The sequence below is a fragment of the Polypterus senegalus genome, chromosome 2, assembly GCF_016835505.1.
Source record: "Polypterus senegalus isolate Bchr_013 chromosome 2, ASM1683550v1, whole genome shotgun sequence".
Classification (NCBI taxonomy): domain Eukaryota; kingdom Metazoa; phylum Chordata; class Cladistia; order Polypteriformes; family Polypteridae; genus Polypterus; species Polypterus senegalus.
The window spans coordinates 253,932,768-253,947,259 of NC_053155.1; the positions used below are offsets into that span (position 1 = coordinate 253,932,768).

Below are 14,492 nucleotides of genomic sequence, written 5' to 3' on the forward strand. Positions count from 1 at the left end.
GATGTCCAAAGCCTTAACCACCTATGCCACACTGCCTGCCTAGATGGAACAAATCTTGGGAAAGGCAACTCAAAGAGGGACCCCCTAGTGGTTAGATTAGTGAATATCTCTATATTGACTTATTTTGGGTGTGTGTGTGTTTGAGTGTGCCCTATGATGGACTAGCATCAGGCAGGAACAAATTCAATTGAAGCTCACACCATACATAACTAACTAGTGAGAACGTGAATACCAGTCAACATGTGGCTTTATACATACCGTTAATACACAGTATGTAGTGTACATCTTAATATTGTGTCAAAGGTGGTTAAATTTAATAGAATCTGTATCTGTTGCACAGATTTTAAAACATTAAATGTTATAAGAAACAAACTCAATGTTGGTATTTAAAGTTGTCGGTACCTTCTTTTCTACAATGAGGTGACAATCGGATTGTACTCCTCTATTTTGTTTTCTGTTCAGAATCTGATCAATCTCTTGAATTATTTCAAAACAATCACCATTATTAAACAGTGAAACTTTTATCCTTTCCAACAGCTGCACTACTTTTCATCTTCAGATATGGAGTACAAAGAACAGTTATGTTTTATTTTATGTAGGCATTGCAGCCTTTTCTAAAATTAATGAATTCAAATGGTTCTTTGCCCTCATTTTGTATAGTTTATATTTTATTTTAAAGATTGACTGTCCCACAATAACAATTGGTTCATTAACATATTATATTTTTCTCTTTTCTAACATATACTTTCTATAGGTGTGCCTAGTCAGGTTTTGATACTAATATATATAATGTATAAGATACCCTAATCGTTTAAGCTGATTTGTATGGACAGCCTAGCTGTGTTATGCTTTTCTTAATTCACTTACTAATGGTTAGTTTGTTTCTGATGCGACTCAATTCTGTCGCCATTACTTGCGTAAATCAATATTTCTGATGTGCAGGACGGTTATTCTGAAGGATGCTTGTTTTGTCTAATCAGGTGTCATATGTGCTGATATCAGAAATCCTCGTCATCGAGCCTTCATGCAAATGTTTTGTTATCCTTTTTTTTTGCATCTCTTCTCCCAACTAACACAGATTTGAATGCTGGCTATAATTTACAGTATTTAAAGTTAATAATATTAAATACGGTGCATGTAATTTTCTCATTAGCTGCAGTTTTAAGTGGTGACCCGTTTCAGCAAACATCGGGCCCAGATCATCAAATCACACTGCTTGGCAAATTAATTTGAGTGGTAAACCATCTCAAAATCATTTAAGAGCACTTTATCAAATGTACCACAGGGCAAGTTTAATATATTTTTGACAGTAGTACTGACAATAACAGTTCCTGAATTTGATTTTTTTAGAAGAAGGTCTGCAACAACAGTTTGCCAAGCGTGTGTTTGTGCTAGTCCTGTAGCCCTGAATTGGATAAAGCTCATATTGCGGATGGATTTTGTTAGACATTGGCACGGTGGTCATTGCACTGCGTTACATATCCAGAGTACTGGGTTTGATTCCTGGCCAGTACAAAACCTACATGTGGGATTTTTCTTTGGGAACTCTGGTTTATCTCACACATTCTAATAACAAGTGTATTAATTTATTTATTATACGTGGTGCCACAACTCTACTGCCAAGTTGTTTACCTGTCTATGAAAAATTCATCTCAGAGCACTGGAATCATCAGGTAGAAATGTCCTTTCATCTGATTGGTTAGCCCAGTACTGTCTCAGCTGTAGGATGGCCAATAGAAGAGGGGTAAATTGTTGTCAGAGGTCTCCAGAATTCTGATTGTGTCTGGCTTGTCTCTGACTCCTTGTCTACAATCTGGCTGTGGTTCTACAATTAGCTGATGGACAGATATTTTTGTTTTTCATTTATGTTAATTAGATTCTTTGTTTTTGATATATTTGAACAAATCTGTATCCTCATAACTGATATTTTTGTATGTAATGAATGGTATAATCTAGTCTTGCATTTTACCTTGAAGTTTGTACTGCTGTATTTTATTTCTAAGGTGGCAATGACAGATCTAGTTTTTGTGTTCTGTTTGGTGTGTTGTATTTATTCCATTTTTGGAAACCCATTACACACCCACCCTACCTGGTAGGGAGTCTTTCTGTGAATTGTCTTTCCCAAGATTTGTTCCATTTGTTTCTGTACAAGAGTTTATTTGGATTGTTTTTCTTGTCTTCTTAGGGAGCTAAGACTGGGAGGGCTATCAAAAAACAGGGCCCATTAAAGCCAATTGGGGCAGTCCATGTGTTATTTTGGGCTATGCAAGAAATACATTGTTGTTCATTTAAGTGGAAGCTCTAAATCGATCCTGCTTTTGTATCTGTAGATGTGTGCTTGACTGTGCCATATGATGGACTAGCAGCTTGTGCAGAGTTGCGTTCTGCTTTGTGCCCGATAATGTTGGGATGACCTCAAGCCCATCATCACTCTGAATTATACAGAGAGGCTGTATAAATTGGATGGTTATATTGTGTTAAATCCTACATGAAATAAAGCACACACTTAACACATTTTTAACGTCACTATATACTGTAACACATGCTTTTATACAGTGTACTGGATTAAATTAAAGATTTTCAATGAGCCTGACTGATATGTTATTAGGAATAAAAGAGGTAGAAATAATAGTAAAAGATGGTTTTTGAGTTTTTGGCAGCTAAATCAGAACAAAAGTATAAAAAGACAACTTTCTTACTAAAGCTTGAGAGAGTGAGTAAGAATTTAGCAAGAAGGCTGAAAAACATAAAATCAGTACCTTGTACTGTTAAAAGAAAAACAAACAGAAATGGGGGACACATCTGGAAAGTGAACCTACAATTTGTTGTTGAATGGGTGCAGAAAATGATCAGACTGAAAATGAGGCTTCACCATAAAACTACCATTCAGCAGAGGCTGAGTGTTGTAGATTTCAGAAATGTTCAAATTATATATTTTGTGTTGTCCTTTTAAAAATGGCTCTAGCAATCCAGGGAAATGATGTTGGAGTTGTAAGTCAGTAATTTGACAAAGCACTTTCTGTATTTTTGCATTATGTGCTATCTGCTTAAAAAAATAGTTTATCAAATGCAATGTTGGTCACTAGTATCTGCTGCCAAAATCAGGGTGTTCTTTATGGAGAGACAGTCACATTTTTGTAGTGTTCTTCACAGTTTTCTTTTTTTTTCTGAAAGCACAAGAGCCAGGATCATAAAATAAACTGAGTATAAACGCAATATAAAAATTAGGAGAAGCAACATGACAGTAATTAAATCTTGGGATCTGGATTCAAATCCATGCCTGGATGCTGTTCTTGTTGAATTTCCATTATCCAATCTTGTCATTTTTGCCTTTATTTTTTTGGTTGCTCTGTGTTTCTTATCACATTCAGTAGACTCACATATTAGACTGATTGACAAGTCAAAATTGCTTTGGCATGAGTTATTGTGAGTTTGAAATGAGCTGGTTTGTGAAACGAATGAATGACTGAAGCAAAACATCCAACTGACTTTTGATCAGTGTCCTTTATATTGACCTCTTGTCATTTTTGGTACAAATGGATTGTTTACAATTGTCTGACATTTCATTCGGAATTGTTACATGCCTTATATTTGTTGCCTGCAACCTTATAGAAGAGGTGATTGCTTCCAAAAATTAGTGGCTCAATTGAAACATCTTTTAAGAATAAAATGGAGTATCACCTTCAAATGATTTAAAACAGCAGTCATCAGTGAGATTAGAGTGTGAAATGCTCATCTGAAAGTGTACTCTTTAATGCTTCTTCTAAATGGTAGCAAGCAGCCCTCAAATACTGTATGCATATTTGATATACACCAATCAGCCACAACATTAAAACTACTGACAGGTGAAGTGAATAACATTGATTATCTCATTACAATGGCAAGTGTCAAGTGGGGGGGATGTTTTAGGCAGCAAGTGGACAGTCAGTTTTTGAAGGTGATGTGTTGGAAGCAGGGAAAATGGGCAAGCATAATAATTTGAGTGACTTTGGCAGGGGCCAAACTAAGAAGACTAGATGATTGGGTCAGAGTAAATCCAAAATGGCAGGGTTTTGTGGGGTACTCCCAGTATGCACTGATTAGTATCTAGCAAAAGTGGTCCAATTGAAGGACAATCAGTGAAATGGTGACAGGGTCATTGGTGCCAAAGGCTCATTGATGCACATGGGGAGCAAAAGCCACCCTGTCTGGTCCTTTCCAATAGCCAGTTCTATCCCACAAAAGAGCTACTATAGCACAAATTGCTGGAATACGTCATGCTGCGTAGCTTCACATAAATTAGAGTGCCCATGCTGGACCCTGTCCACACTGAAACTGCTTGCAATGGGCATGTGAGCATCAGAATTGGACCATGGAGTAATAGTAGTTGGCCCGGTCTGATGAATCATGTTTTCTTTTAGATCATGTGTTTGCATCGTTTACCTGTGGAAGAGATAGCAGCAAGAATGGAAGAAGGCAAACCAGCAGAGGCAGTGTAATTCTCTGGGCAATGTTCTGCTGGGAAACATTGGGTCCTGAAATTCATGTGGATGATATTTTGATGTGTACCACCTACCAAAAGATTGTTGTAGACAACGTACACCCTGTCAAGGTCACAATATTCCCTAACGGCAGTGGCCTTTTTAAGCAGGATAATGCACCTTACCATACTGTAGAAATTGCTCAGGAAAGGTATCAGGATCATGACAAAGAGTTCACGGTGTTGACTTGGCTTCCATATTTCCCATATGTCGATCTGATTAAGCATCTATGGGATGTGCTGGAAAAACAAGTCTGATTCGTGTTGGCCACACCTTGCAACTAACAGGACTTAAAGGATTTGATGCTAACATCTTGGTGCCAGATACCACAGTACACCTTCAGACTCTTGTTGAGTCCATGTCTTGAAGGGTCTACACATAAGGGGTGTCTACATAACATTAGGCAGGTGGTTTTAATGTCCTGGCTGATCCATATATACAGTATATAGTTTTAATAGGTGAAGTTTAAAGAGTTGGTCTTTTACTTAATATAAACAAGAGTCCAAAAAGAAACAATATTCTTCTCAGCTATTAGGTTTTAATTAACTTGGTTTCTCTGTGCATCCAACATTGCTTTCAGAATTACATTTAGGGATCCTTGGGCTGCAGTTTTAACCATGATCAGAGGTGGGTAGAGTAGCCAAAAATTGTACTCAACTAAGAGTAGTTATTACTTCATAATAATATTACTAAGCAGAAATAAAAAGTAGTCATCTAAAAAATTACTCAAGTAAGAGTTAAAAAAAGTATTTGGTGAAAAGACTACTCAAGTACTGAGTAACTGTTTGATCATAATAAATTATTTATTTTTTAGAAATGTAATAAGATAGACAAAAATATAAAATAATGTGCAAATTCTGCTATTTCCAAATAACAAAATAAAAAATGAGTAAAAATAAATAACATCTTTACAAAATAAAGATGCACAAATAACACAAAGTTTTTCACAACAAAACTTTTGAAGCCATTACCTACAGTAGGTAACGTATGTTTGAACAGTGCAAACTACTTGCAGTGACAAGATATACTGTACACGGACAGGATAATACTGCATATTCACTTGCCATCCAAATAGCACAGCTGATAGAAGATAACATTAGAACAAGGCAGCTTGTGCACATACAAGAAGTTTCACTTTACCTTGACCGTGTGTGTCTGTGCATGTTTGGTTAAAATGTGCTTGTTCTTCATTCAGTGAAGTGATGTTTAAGATTCAGCAGGAGTTGGCTCTCAAGGTTCCTGCAGTGAAGCTGTGACCATTTAGCAGTAATCAGGAGCCCTGTATGACTAAAAAGTCTCTCATAGGCTGCAGACGCAGGAAGTTTGTGTGTGGTCATGTGATAGCATGGCTAAGTCTGATTAGTGAAACAGAGTCATGTGATTATTATTACTACGTCTGATTGGTGAAACAGAGTCCCCAATGAGGCCCAATGAGGTACCCAATGTGCTTCTTCCAGCCACACTTCTGGCGGAAATGTGGGCAAATAAGTCCCTGGAGAAGTCCATGCACTCCCTGGCCCTGCTGGAAACCAAGGCGGCTACCCTCTGTCAGCCAGAGGGAGAAAATGTCCTGAAAATACTCTCTACCCGGGTCCTTCCACACTCAGGGCATATACATATATACATCGTGATTAGCTGCCACAACTCTTATCCGGCCAGGAATGGAAGGACCGGGGGTAAGAGCATCTACAAGACACTACTTACGCTGGGATGCTGGAGGGCAGCTGTGGCACCATGGACTCTGGCAGAGCACGCTGGGAATTGGAGTGTGGCACAGCATTGTTGGGTTCCATGGGGGCTGCCAGGGGAAGCTGCAGAGCCCTGCATGCGGCTTTCACCACACCTGGGAGTGATTCCAGGTCCAATTAATGAGCCACATGGAACACTCCCAGGTTCTGCTTAAAAAGAGCCGCCTCACTACATTCAAAGCCAGAGTCGGGAGGAGGTGGACGAAGCTTGCTGGGAGAGGAGTGGAGGCGGAGAAGAAGAAGAAGAAGAAGAAGAAGAAGATAGCAGGAAAATGTTTTGTACTGGACTGTGCTTATCTGTGTTTGTACTATGCTGTGGGGAGCAGAGAAAAAGCACTTCCCCATATGAATAAAGACATTCTATCTGGAAAACATTTGTCTCTACCTGTTGGGTTATAGGTGGCTGTACACACCCCTGGTTTCCACAAAAAATATATATACACACACACAAACATTTTACACTTGAAAGTTCATTTAAATTGTTGCAGGACATTTTCCAAACTAAGCCAAAGATGAGGACATTATCTTTCTGTAAACTGACTGGTTTAATGCCTAAGTGACCTAAAAAAATCAAAACTTAAAAAATATGTACATAGGTTTAGTAGGTGGTATGCACCACATTTGTTTATGACTTAGATGACTGTTGCAACACGACAATCTGACAGGCTTCCTTTTCTGCTAACAATTAAAATGTCTGTGAGGATTTACCCTATCTATGATGACATTCCTCTTCGTTTTTGTCAGTTGAAACCTTAAAGTTTTAATAAGGCAAATCTTATGTCAAGAAGCAGTAAATCAATGTGTAATTTTGTAGTATCATTTTTTTCTACTGTTGATCAGGCCTTACTTTTTCAGCGATGGTTTGCCTGCATGTTCCATGGGAGAAGATTATTTTGTCTCACTCAGAAAATTTACAAACCTGCTTGACAAAACTCAATATAAATAAACATGAATACTTTAATACTGTTGAGGATCCCTATTAAAATTCCAAAATTATAAGGTTAATCATTAAGTTGTCTAAAGTAGTTGACAGTAAAGAGGCTGTTGGATAACTTTTATAAAGAGCTGAAAAGAGAGACTATTGAATTTGATTAGTAAAAGCTTTGTGCAATGCTTATATTCGGCTTCATATAATAGTCATACAAATGAAATGTACTCTTAGGATGTGTCAGTATTCCCGTTACTTGATACAAATTAGCCTTTGAATAATTTAAATATTTGCAAAAATGGCTCGATCTCTAAGTCTATATATGTCTCGATTCTCTTTACAGTTACAGTACAATGTAACATTAAAATTTAAAGAGCTAAGGGTTTTACACTAGAGTACATTAACCAGTTTGATTCTGTGCTATTTGAAGACTTTGCTTTTATTGACTAAGAACATTTCAAGTTTTTAATTTGGATATCTTTTATATTTTATTTTAATGAAAGTGGTGTTTATCATCCATTCATTCATTTCTTTATGTGCTCATTTTTTAACTGGCATACCTACTTCTGCATCTGGAGAAAAACTACTTTGGCATTGTTTTTTAAAAACTAGACACAATTGTTTAAGCATGATGGCGGGATTATATCTACATCTGATTGTAGGTTTTTCTACTAATAGTGTTGTAACAAATCCAGAAGCATTTAGGCCATAGGTTCCCAAACTGGGGTGCCTGCACCCCTATAGGCACTTCAGAGGCTGCGAAAAAGAGGAAGACGGTGTTACAATTCACCAAAATTTAGTGAGGTGTATTGTCTGACTTTATTGTGGTGTAATTTATTAGTTAATGCTCCTGTTCTAGGAAATGAAAAAGAGTCAAGCATTGCATGTGTGACTGTCACTTGCACTTGAATGAGCTGCAGAAATGCTTTTTCTCCCAGGTTCCTTTGCTACAGACGGAGCATAAGGTGAATAACTTTTTTTAAGAGACTGGAATTTGGACTTGATCTGTATAATACAGAGAGGTCTAGTGTTGATTTCTGTGCTGTGCTGTTCTGATTTTGAGGTTTGATTAACATTTTTGCCAGTGGGAAACAAGGGGGGCTGAATTAGATCAGCTGCTACTTACACTGCAGGTGTTTTTGGTGGGACAAAGCTCTTCAACTGTTTCCAATTGCTTATTGGCGCCCCGGCACGCATTCACCGGCGGGTCTCCAATCCCCCATACCTCTTCAATTGTTGATTGTGTGTTATTTCCTTGAGGAGCTTAATGCTTCATGGGATACCCCAACCTTAGGATCCAAGATTAATGAGACTCATAAAGGTATATTGCTCAATTTATATTTAAATGTCATACACTGAGTTTTTAAAGTACAGTTTGTTCAGCCACAGTACTTTTTGTGGTTCAATTTGTGGATCAAAAATGAGAAATTTGACTTCAAAATCGACATTACTTTTGTAGGAGGAACATAAATCAAACATTGGGCATAGGAAAGGTTTGGAACCATGGATTTAGGCTATATAACTTTCTGTTAAACTATAAAAAGTCAAAATCACAGCTGGCCAGCATGGTTATTGCCAGAGTTGTGCTTTAGCAAGACAATAAGCAGACACGTATTTTCGTACTGGAAAGGAAAAAAGTTCAAAGATGCTGTGTCTTAATCTTTTTTCTTTGCTGCTTTTCCTTTAAAAAGCCTTTTTTCCTTTTCCTAAAAAGGCCATCTATTTAACCAATTCCTGCCCTATTTCTGTCATTTCAAGGTCAGGGGTGATAATCTAGGCAAAATTAGGCACAATTTAGGAATTAGCCGTGAATGGGGCACCAGTCCGTTGAAGGGCACAATAACACAAAGACTCCACCCAGACTCCAACACTCACTGACAATGGGCCAGTTTGGACTTGCCAATCAGTCCCCACTATTTAATGTTGACACATGGGAGGAAAACCAGGCTATCGGGAAGAAAACAAATGCAGACACTGGAGTGCACAGAGACTCCAGACAGATTTATACCTAGGACAGTGGAGATGTGAGGCAAAAGTGCTGATTTCTCCACCACCATGCCACCCACTTTCTGTTACAAATATGTTTTTCTTCATTCTTGACCTAGAAGAAGATTTTGATTGAATATTTCATTGAAATTTATAGTAAAAAATGTAATAAAAGAGAAAATCAAGTAAGGGAGATATTATTGCACAGCAAGCTATTTTAAAGATGATTTGAAAGTGTTGTCCTTAACAGTTCTCTCTTTACACCTGATGCTTCTGCAGTAAACCTCTACTGCTTTATAAATGAGTACAATGTTACACTGACAGGATATATGGCTGTATGGAATAGCTAATTCATTATTAAAAATATGATTTTTTTATTGAGATTCTTTTGATGTCATGAGAAATATATTTAAAGCTTTATTTAGCATCTACCTGTAATAAAAGTTTTTTTTAATTAGCTTATCGAAATTACAACATGAATGTCATTTGTTGACACAGCTGGCCATCAGGGTTATTGTCAGGGTTGTGCTTTAACAAGATTATAAGCAGACACATGCAGTTAAAGCAAACTGCAAAATGCCTCCCTGACTTACATATAAAGAAGAATCTCAAACCAGTGCTCCTAGAGGCTAAGAATGAACTGAAATATTTCATGAAGAAATGAGAAGCTGGTTTAAACAAAAATCACTAGGCATTTTCCCTTAAGAAATGCTGCAAGAAAGCCAAGGCAGCTGTCAGTCATCAAATTCATATTTAATTTTGATCATATTTATCAGTTAAAAAAAAAAGAGCTGAATATGTCCAAGTGCAGACAGATAAAAAAAAAAACCGTAAGCTTATATCATTGGGTATCATCCATGGTGTGAATGGCTGAAGCAGCTGTGGACAATCCAAGTCTTAAACTGAAGTAAATTCCTGACTGTAATCACACATTTTCTTTATGTTAGAGTTTGTGTCCAGTTCCTACACTTATGCCAAATCTTTGAAATGGTCTTGTAGTGCATATTTTTTTCTTTCAAATGCATTTCAGAAACTCTTTATACAAAAGAATCAGTGGAATGCCACAGAGGAGAGCAGGCCATTCAATCCATCTTGCTTGCTTCCTCAGCTAATAGCAATTTTCTCAATAACTTTTTCAGTTTGATCTTAAAGCTGCTAATAACATGCTTTCGTAGAAATCTGTTTCTTAAGTAGTCCAATTCTAATAATTATCCCTATGTTCAAGTAATGACCTCCACAAAGAACCAATTTCTTTTTTTTTACTACAGACACATAGGTGAAGTCAATATTAATTGCTTACTGTTTAAAAGTAATCTGAAAAATAATTTCAGAATATTATCTCCTTCCAACGAGCTATGGCTCTGACAAGAAAAGGACATTTATGTACATTACTGGACTCACTGCTAATAGTTTAGAGCTAGTAGCTCCATCTTGGTTTGCTCCTTAATATTACTGTATTACACTACAATGCCACTAAATACCAGTGCCTGCTTCTTAAAATGAGGAAACCGATCTACCAAAATTCAAAGGCCACAAGGGAATCTGTAGGATGGAAGCAATGCCATGGCAATGCCTATGACACCAAAGTAAACATTCTCCTGCCAATCATTTAATAAAGGCAGATAATAGTGCACTCGGTCTGTATGATGTATGAAAAGTCAATCCACCCTTTTTATAAACTTGCTTTATTCCTTACAAGGTTGTGGGGAAATTGAGTCTGTCCAATTCAAGTATGAGCCTTGAATTGGACACCAGCCCAAAAGGCGGAACTTTAACACATAGATCCATTAATTTTATAATAGGAGATGTAGTGCTGTGGAGTCTTCTTCTTTTTCCTCTTCATCTCATCAGTCTTATATGTGTTGTTGATGTGTTTGACCATTCTTCTCCATAGACATGGTCCTGCACCTTATAGTCAATAATCATGCCAGTCTTTAGAATGCACCAAGAAATTAAAGGAAATCTGTAGTGAAACCTAAATAGCCAGTGAACCATTATGTTTCAAGTTAGATTTAGAAAGTTGTAATGATGCCATGCTTGCTGAACAAAGCACTTCACCTTGGTAAATCATTTTGCATTATAAATATATGGGTCACCCTTTCAGATGTTATTGTTTCTGTAAATGCCACTTTTAAATATTTTCATCAGTTTACTATTGTTAACTGTATTTTGCTAAGGTGCTGAAATATATGTAAGCTCAGAAGTGGTACTGGAATATAATTTATGGCTTCTTGTCAATTTTAACAATAATTCTACTGCAAAATACACTTAAATACGATATAGTGTGTTATTTTTTCGTGCATAGAGAACTTATGAAGTTGCACATCATTGTTAAAAACAGACTATTTTATTAGACTTGTTTTCTTCTTATATAATGTAGGTAGAGTTCTAAAGCATCTGCTGTTACACATTTGTAAGTTATAAGACAAAAAAAACTAGGTGAGTGGATGGGGAAAAATGAATTGGCAACCTAATTTCACACTCAAGAATTTTAGAAAGTGTGATATGATTTCTGTACTTTACTTATATCTTATTAGCAAGGTGATAAAGGAGTGTACACTGAATTCCAGGTACTGTTAAAAAGAAAATTGTTAAAAATTCAATTCAATCTTATAGAAATGGTTTACTATTTGCTGTTAATAATCATAGGCTCCCAAGTATCTGTTACATAAAATACATATTTATCGGTGATTTAGACCCTACTGAGAGTTGTCCAATACAGTGTATTAAATTTCACAGTAAATTGTATAGCAGACTCAATTTTTAAATGGGAGATGTGATGCTAGAGAGTCTTTTTCTTCTTCCTCTTCATCTCTTCAAATTTCAGTGAGGGGTTGATGTGTTTGACCCACTTTCTCCATACATTCTTCATTCACCCCCCATCAGACAGACTCTTTTCCTTCAAGTCTTCACTTCGCTTTCTCTTCCCCTGATCTTGATTTGCTGCTTTAAAGTACACCTTATAAGAAAGACCCACAAGTCTTAGTGCATTCATTAGTGTCCAATGCTACATAGTGTAAGGAGGCAATGGAAAGGGTTAATCAAATGATGGTTAATCCAGTGCACTGTGTGCATAACAAATCTAGAGTACTCAGGAACTGTGAAATGTACTTGTGGGGCCACATTAGGAATACATTGTCCAGATCTGGTCATCACATTACAAGAAGAAAATGAAAGCATTAGACGTAGTCCAGGTATTAGCTACTAGACAAATTACTCTAAGACTATAGAATACGTGATATAAATTAAGACTAAAGGAGTGGAATATAATCTGTTTATACAAATCAAGGTTAAGTGAAAGGGCTGCATGGTGGTGCAGTGGTAGTGCTGCTGCCTTTCAGTAAGGAGACCTGGGTTCGCTTCCCGGGTCCTCCCTGCTTGGAGTTTGCATGTTCTCCCTGTGTCTGCGTGGGTTTCCTCCAGGTGCTCCAGTTTCCTCCCTCAGGAGGAAGGTTAGGTGCATTGGCGATTCTAAATTGTCCCTAGTGTGTGTGCCCTGCGGTGGGCTGGCGCCCTGCCCGGGGATTTGTTCCTGTGTTGGCTGGGATTGGCTCCAGCAGACCCCCGTGACCCTGTGTTAGGATATAGTGGGTTGGTTGATGAGGTTAAGGGAAAATCACAAATGTTATAAAATATTTATTTACTGTAGTACAGATTTACATTCCCCATTTTGCTTTGCTTTGCCACACAAATCCTTTACTTGAGAAGCAGCTGCTAGACACTTTTCACTTTGGCTCAAGGGTCAGTATTCTCTCCACTGGGCCTCTGAGGAATGCGGTTCCCAATAACAACTGGCAAAGCGCTTAGCGAAGAAGAACAAGAACTCCTGAACAAGGAAATAAAAGTGTGTTGCACATCCTTCCATGTGAATGCCAACTCAGAAGTGTAGGAACAAAACATTCCCTTCACCAAACCACACATAAAGCTACTGTTAATACTATTAATTGTAATTTAGCAGTTAGGATAAGGGCAGTTAATGTGTTATGGTATTGGAGTCACTGTAACTGAAAAGTAATAACCTTTGTGAATAATAGTTTTTTAGCTGTTATAAGTTTCTCTTCCTAAATCCAGTAGGAAAGGTCAGAGCAGTATATCTCACACATACAAAACATACTGTACTCCGTGTGTATATTAAGCAGTATGGACTAGCTGTGAGTAAATGAACATCACAGTGTAGACACTAGAATCTCAATAATTAGTTAAAGAACTTATCCATCTTGACAACATGAATTGTAAGATCAGAATTCATAAGTTCTGTAGGGAAGGAAAAGTTCAGCTTAGCTAGTGTAAATGTAAGTTTTGTGTTGTTTGCTATTGTCCTTAATTTACATATCTATATATATATATATATATATATATATATATATATTGTAGAGCAGACCCGGACACAGACAGGCGGACATGCTCTTAACCACCACCACACATTTATTTACAATAATAACTATTTACAAAAGTCAAGTGCACAAACCCCAAACACAGTCCTGGCCACAATATGCCTTTCTTTGGGCCGCCTCCACTCTCCTCTCTCTTGCCTTGTCCTGCCTCCACCTGACTCCAGTGCTGAATGAATGGAGACGGCCCCTTTTATGCAGTCCCCGGATGAGCCCCAGGTGTTCCCGGCATTCCTCCCTTGGCCACGCCCCAGCGTGGCGGAAGTGCCGGCTGTCCTCCCGGCAGCTCTCCGGGTGCCATCCTAAATCTTCCACGGGCCCCTACAGGGTGGAGCTTACATGCCCTGTACCCATGGCCCCCAGAGCAACCAAGGAAGGCGGCCCCCACGTGATCCAGGGTGGGCTCTGACCCTCTTCTGGTCCCTCACGGCGTCCCGGCAGGGTCGTTGCCCCTGGCATCCCTGACAATATGTATATATATACAGTATATATATATATATATATATATCATTGCATATATCTATCTTCTATTATCCTTCTGTTATTAATAATTTATATTTGATTTATTACAGTAAGGGGGCCTCGGTCACTTATTGAAAATTCTATTACTACATCCAAACCACAAAAGAGAAATCAAAAGTTATTTGGTTTAGATTTTAGTTGATTAATAATGGAGCTATGATTTTTTGCCCAACATTTTGATTTTGCTTGCTGGAAGTTCTGCTGTTTTTAACTTCAGACCTCTCATTGTTTCTTGTCAACTGTTTGTCTTGGCCCATAAATCCTTTGTTATTTAATCTCCTGATCCTTTTGGGGTCTTTGACTTGCCAGTTTACATTTTGGTATAACAAAAAGGGGTTTGTAATCCACTAATTAAGTTTTTGGCATATTATGGTATTAGAAATCATCCATTGTTCTG

General features: G+C 37.6%; 1 protein-coding gene across 2 annotated transcripts in view; it reads left to right on the forward strand.

The window, feature by feature from the left end:
• The window catches only part of gpc6a (glypican 6a), a 1,322,758-nt gene that overhangs the window by 203,768 nt on the left and 1,104,498 nt on the right, over positions 1 to 14,492 (forward strand). The gene's annotated exons all lie outside the window — the stretch shown is intronic.